Raw genomic sequence first — 6,246 nt, forward strand, 5'->3', positions numbered from 1 at the left:
CAATATGAATGGAAAACAGAAGCAGCAAACTGGTCCACTTATCTACTTCATGTGATATAAGCTTCATACCTAGAGTAATTAGCCTATGGAAACTAAACTACCTAGTAATATAAAATCTTCCTCATACCTAGAGGCTAGAGTGGTTAACATATGGGGGTATCTGTGGTCCAATGGGTGATATAAGTATTTTAGAATATACCAGATAAAATAGTTCAATTATAGTGGCTCTGAAAGCTTTGACGTTGATAAAAATATAAATAGAAAAAGACTATTATATAATGTGGTTACCTCCTGACAACAGACCAGCAAAGGAATACAACATAAAGCCCCATAAGTCCTGATGTCATAAGGCCTGCATTAACTTGCATTTTGCAAAGCAAAACAATTCTCCTATATTAGCTAATTTATCTTTTAAGAATTACACTAAGGAGAAAATACAACTCTTCAACTAAACGAACTTGTGATAAGGAATCACCAACTTACTAATAACTACATGTGAATTATGTCATTGGAACTTACTTTTGAATGTAGGGAGATGCTAGTCATTACTTGAATAAGAAGTAGTGTCCATGTGATGAAAAATATGTTCACGACGCATGATGCTTTTGGAGCATACCAAATGTACATCAGTATGATTCCAGCCAGGGAAGCAACATAGGCCATCGTTGACATTGTAATCAATAGGATCCGACTGTGTGAAATTAAATTCTCTTTGTTCATCAGTGTTATGCCATATACGAAAACTGGGTGATAAAATAAATGTCATGATAAGGAGAAAATGGATCTCAATTAAAGAACAAAAAACTCTTAGATTTATAGCTCTTAAACAGGGGAGGTGGAAATTTGAATATGTTTTTGGATGCATTATAATCGATGTTTCCATGAGTTATAAAATTCAGATTTAGTACATTGGCATGTCAATTCAATATATAGAGTTGTGTTGAGCTGTCGAACAGATAAGGCAAGTTCTGTATTTTTAAGTTGGGATTTCATGTAACAAAGTAAACGCCCATATTTTGCATTGCTCAAATTTTCTTCACTTTCTTCACTTACTAAGGATGCTTCTCGTATTCGTCGATATGGTCATGAGGCAAATATGTGTGTATATCTGTAGATAGACAAGGCTTTATTTTTCTAATCATACTTAAATGTTCTTGATTCTGTTATCTCCTGATTTTTGACAAGATCCAAGAAAGCAAACTCTAAACCAAATATACATATTGGAACTAAATGATAAATGGCCATATGAATCTCAATTTAGGTATTAATAGCCATATGCCTTATTTGCATCTTGACTATTTCTATGTTTTTGAATTTCCTTGTAGGTTATTTTACCCATTAACATAATTAATACCAGTTTGTCATCCAGTAATTTTCCTTTTCTTTTCACTCTGTAAAAGGAATTTTTTGTCCAATCTAGGGATGGCTTCAACTGGAAGAAACTGAGGGTAAGAAAATATCCCAAACAAATTTTGGATTCAAACTTCAATTTTCTAACATATCCATCTTCCTTGAAGTTAAAAGAAAAAAACGGTGAACATGAGGGGAAAGAGTTGTACCATCGTTCAACATTTTTCTCCAATACCCAATATAATCATTCCCCCAGGTGACGAAATTGATCACACTGAAAATTTGTATGATGAGAAATATCCTACCAAAAAAAGAGACAAATTTTGGCCCTGGTTAGTATTCCTTAACAAGCAATGATTCCAGCTAGGGAAGCATCATAAGCCATCGTTGACATTGTAATCACTAGGATCCGACTGTGTGAAATTAAATTTTCTTTGTTCATCAGTGTTATGCCATATACGAAAACTGGGCGATAAAATAAATGTCATGATAAGGAGAAAATGGATATCAATTAAAGAACAAAAAACTCTTAGATTTATAGCTTTTAAACAGGGGAGGTGGAAATTTGAATATGTTTTTGGATGCATTATAATTGATGTTTCCATGAGTTATAAAATTCAGATTTAGTACATTGGCATGTCAATTCAATATATAGAGTTGTGTTGAGTTGTGGAACAAATAAGGCAAGTTTTGTATTTTTAAGTTGGGATTTCAAGTAACAATGCAAATGCCCATCTTCTGCATTACTCAAGTTTTCTTCACTTTCTTCACTTACTAAGGATGCTTCTCGTATTCGTCGATATGGTCATGAGGCAAATATGTGTGTATATCTGTAGATAGACAGGGCTTTATTTTTCTAATCCTACTTAAATGTTCTTGATTCTGTTATCTCCTGATTTTTGACAAGATCCAAGAAAGCAAACTCTAAACCAAATCTACATATTGGAACTAAATGATAAATGGCCATATGAATCTCAATTTAGGTATTAATAGCCATATGCCTTATTTGCATCTTGACTATTTCTATGTTTTTCAATTTCCTTATAGGTTATTTTACCCATTAACATAATTAATATCAGTTCGTCATCCAGTAATTTTCCTTTTCTTTTCACTCTGTAAAAGGAATTTTTTGTTTAATCTAGGGATGGCTTTAGCTGGATGAAACTGATGGTAAGAAAATCTCCCAAACTAATTTTGGATTCAAACTTCAATTTTTTAACATATCCATCTTCCTTGAAGTTAAAAGAAAAAAAACGGTGAACATGAGGGGAAAGAGTTGTACCATTGTTCAATATTTTTCTCCAATACCCAATATAATCATTCCCCCAGGTGGTGAAATTGATCACACTAAAAAGTTGTATGATGAGAAATATCCTACCAAAAAAAGAGACAAATTTTGGCCCTGGTTAGTATTCCTTAACAAGAAATTAATTTTACCCTATAAGATAGAAACCATAATATCCATTTAGTGATTGATCAAACTATATCACCCAAATGTAACCAATGTAATCCTGAATTTACCATGGACAAATAGCATAGCATATACATATTATCTTTTGGAAGACAAAGGTTATCTAGTCGTAGTATTTAGGTTAAAATTGCAAAAGACATTTTGATGACGTAGGTGATTGCTGTACGGGGGATCTGTTAGATATCACTGAACTAGTGAAACATTGCGTGAAAATATCACCAACCCCCACCCCTGGATTTGTCATCAACTGTTTTCTACAAATCAACAAATGTAAAATTGATTCTCCAGAAGTTAATTTATCCAAGCAGATTGTTTGTGTACTTAAAAGGCACATTGTATCCAAAAAACGTGAAATGTAAAATTGATTCTCCAGAAGTTAATTTATCCAAGCAGATTGTTTGTGTACTTAAAAGGCACATTGTATCCAAAAAACGTGAAAGAAGAGAAGCATACCCGGCACCAAATCTAGCAACTTCACCTGCATCAATAGTTACAAAGACGTTAGTTTATGATACGCATTTTATGAAGTCCATGTTTGGACAATTTTGATGTCTAATTGCAATTTGCCACAAAGTCATGAAACCTGTCTAATTTAAGCAGAAACAGAGTAAAAATTGGTAATTTGAACCAGATTTGGTATTGAAATAGATTGCTGAGAATCATTTTAAGTAAACTCACCATAGAATTGAATAAAAGCAGATGGAATAAAAAAGGGGATCACCATCAGAGCAATCCACATAAGGCTCTTCAAGGGCCACCATCCTGAATGCCACGAGTCACGACATTCATGCAACTTCGTAGTTCCAACTGTTGTAAGAAACATAGCGAAATAAAATATCTGAGGTGATGTTAAGGTAAACAGTTCAGACTCCAGAGGCCTATCGCTATGGTCCAATACTGTTGGGGAAAATAATGTGCTTGACATCGCACGAAGTGCCCGAGATGCATGTGCCACTTATAGTCAAATGGCATCGATACGCGGATATGATTTTATATAAGTTATGTTGCCACGGTCATGCATTTGAAAATTTCCAAGGCCACTTGCATGTTAAAGACCCCAGAAATAATCTGGTTTGTAACCAATGGGTGGTTAGTTCTGCATGAAAATTCAGACCTTGATACTGATCCAGATTTACCTTTTGTGAAAGACATGATGCCACTTCAAACGTAAAAATCTCATGACAAGAAATTAGAATCCGGTATCCAACGTGTTTAAAAGCCAAACAACTTGTAAGGCATATAAATTTTGAAATTGGATACAAAGCAGCCCAGGCAGAAGATCCAGATGTCAGTCAGAGAATGAAAGTGTACACAACTATGTTCATTCAATGAATTCGTGATATTAATGCATAGTTCGAATTATCACATATTTCATGCACATTATATATATTCATATACCAATAAGAATGTATACTGAAACGTGAGATACACAATAGCAAGTGGTATAGAGGCTTGAAACCTTACAACAATTGTCATCCAATCTCCTCTACCTGTTGTCTGTGGCCTTGTATTACATATCTTCGTTGCTGGTTCACTTGTAAACATAGGGGGCAATATGAATGGAAAACAGAAGCAACAAACTGGTCCACTTATCTACTTCATGTGATATAAGCTTCATACCTAGAGTAATTAGCCTATGGAAACTGAACTACCTAGTAATATAAAATCTTCCTCATACCTAGAGGCTAGAGTGGTTAACATATGGGGGTATCTGTGGTCCAATGGGTGATATAAGTATTTTAGAATATACCAGATAAAATAGTTCAATTATAGTGGCTCTGAAAGTTTTGACGTTGATAAAAATATAAATAGAAAAAGACTATTATATAATGTGGTTACCTCCTGACAGCAGACCAGCAAAGGAATACAACATAAAGCCCCATAAGTCCTGATGTCATAAGGCCTGCATTAACCTGCATTTTGCAAAGCAAAACAATTCTCCTATATTAGCAATTTATCGTTTAAGAATTACACTGAGGAGCAGATACAACTCTTCAACTAAACGAACTTGTGATAAGGAATCACCAACTTACTAATAACTACATGTGAATTATGTCATTGGAACTTACTTTTGAATGTAGGGAGATGCTAGTCATTACTTGAAGAAGAAGTAGTGTCCATGTGATGAAAAATATGTTCAGGACGCATGATGCTTTTGGAGCATACCAAATGTACATCAGTATGATTCCGGCCAGGGAAGCAGCATAGGCCATCGTTGACATTGTAATCACTAGGATCCGACTGTGTGAAATTAAATTTTCTTTGTTCATCAGTGTTATGCCATATACGAAAACTGGGCGATAAAATAAATGTCATGATAAGGAGAAAATGGATCTCAATTAAAGAACAAAAAACTCTTAGATTTATAGCTTTTAAACAGGGGAGGTGGAAATTTGAATATGTTTTTGGATGCATTATAATCGATGTTTCCATGAGTTATAAAATTCAGATTTAGTACATTGGCATGTCAATTCAATATATAGAGTTGTGTTGAGCTGTGGAACAGATAAGGCAAGTTCTGTATTTTTAAGTTGGGATTTCAAGTAACAAAGTAAACGCCCATCTTCTGCATTACTCAAATTTTCTTCACTTTCTTCACTTACTAAGGATGCTTCTCGTATTCGTCGATATGGTCATGAGGCAAATATGTGTGTATATCTGTAGATAGACATGGCTTTATTTTTCTAATCCTACTTAAATGTTCTTGATTCTGTTATCTCCTGATTTTTGACAAGATCCAAGATAGCAAACTCCAAACCAAATCTACATATTGGAACTAAATGATAAATGGCCATATGAATCTCAATTTAGGTATTAATAGCCATATGCCTTATCTGCATCTTGACTATTTCTATGTTTTTGAATTTCCTTATAGGTTATTTTACCCATTAACATAATTAATACCAGTTCGTCATCCAGTAATTTTCCTTTTTCTTTTCACTCTGTAAAAGGAATTTTTTGTCCAATCTACGAATGGCTTCAACTGGATGAAACTGAGGGTAAAAAAATCTCCCAAACAAATTTTGGATTCAAACTTCAATTTTTTAACATATCCATCTTCCTTGAAGTTAAAAGAAAAAAAACGGTCATCCAGTAATTTTCCTTTTCTTTTCACTCTGTAAAAGGAATTTTTGTCCAATCTAGGGATGGCTTCATCTGGATGAAACTGAGGGTAAAAAAATCTCCCAAACAAATTTTGGATTCAAACTTCAATTTTTTAATATATCCATCTTCCTTGAAGTTAAAAGAAAAAAAACGGTGAACATGAGGGGAAAGAGTTGTACCATCGTTCAACATTTTTCTCCAATACCCAATATAATCATTCCCCCAGGTGATGAAATTGATCACACTGAAAAGTTGTATGATGAGAAATATCCTACCAAAGAAAGAGACAAATTTTGGCCCTGGTTAGTATTCCTTAACAA

The 6,246-nt window shown here is 33.9% G+C and overlaps 1 pseudogene; it reads right to left on the reverse strand.

Moving 5' to 3' along the window:
• Nucleotides 1–284: 284 nt before the first annotated feature.
• LOC149188558 (uncharacterized) lies at nt 285–3,746 on the reverse strand (annotated as a pseudogene).
• Nucleotides 3,747–6,246: the final 2,500 nt, after the last annotated feature.

This window comes from Pinus tabuliformis, chromosome 3_1, assembly GCF_031772625.1.
Source record: "Pinus tabuliformis cultivar Carrire ecotype Pingquan chromosome 3_1, CPIR1, whole genome shotgun sequence".
In the NCBI taxonomy this organism is placed as follows: domain Eukaryota; kingdom Viridiplantae; phylum Streptophyta; class Pinopsida; order Pinales; family Pinaceae; genus Pinus; species Pinus tabuliformis.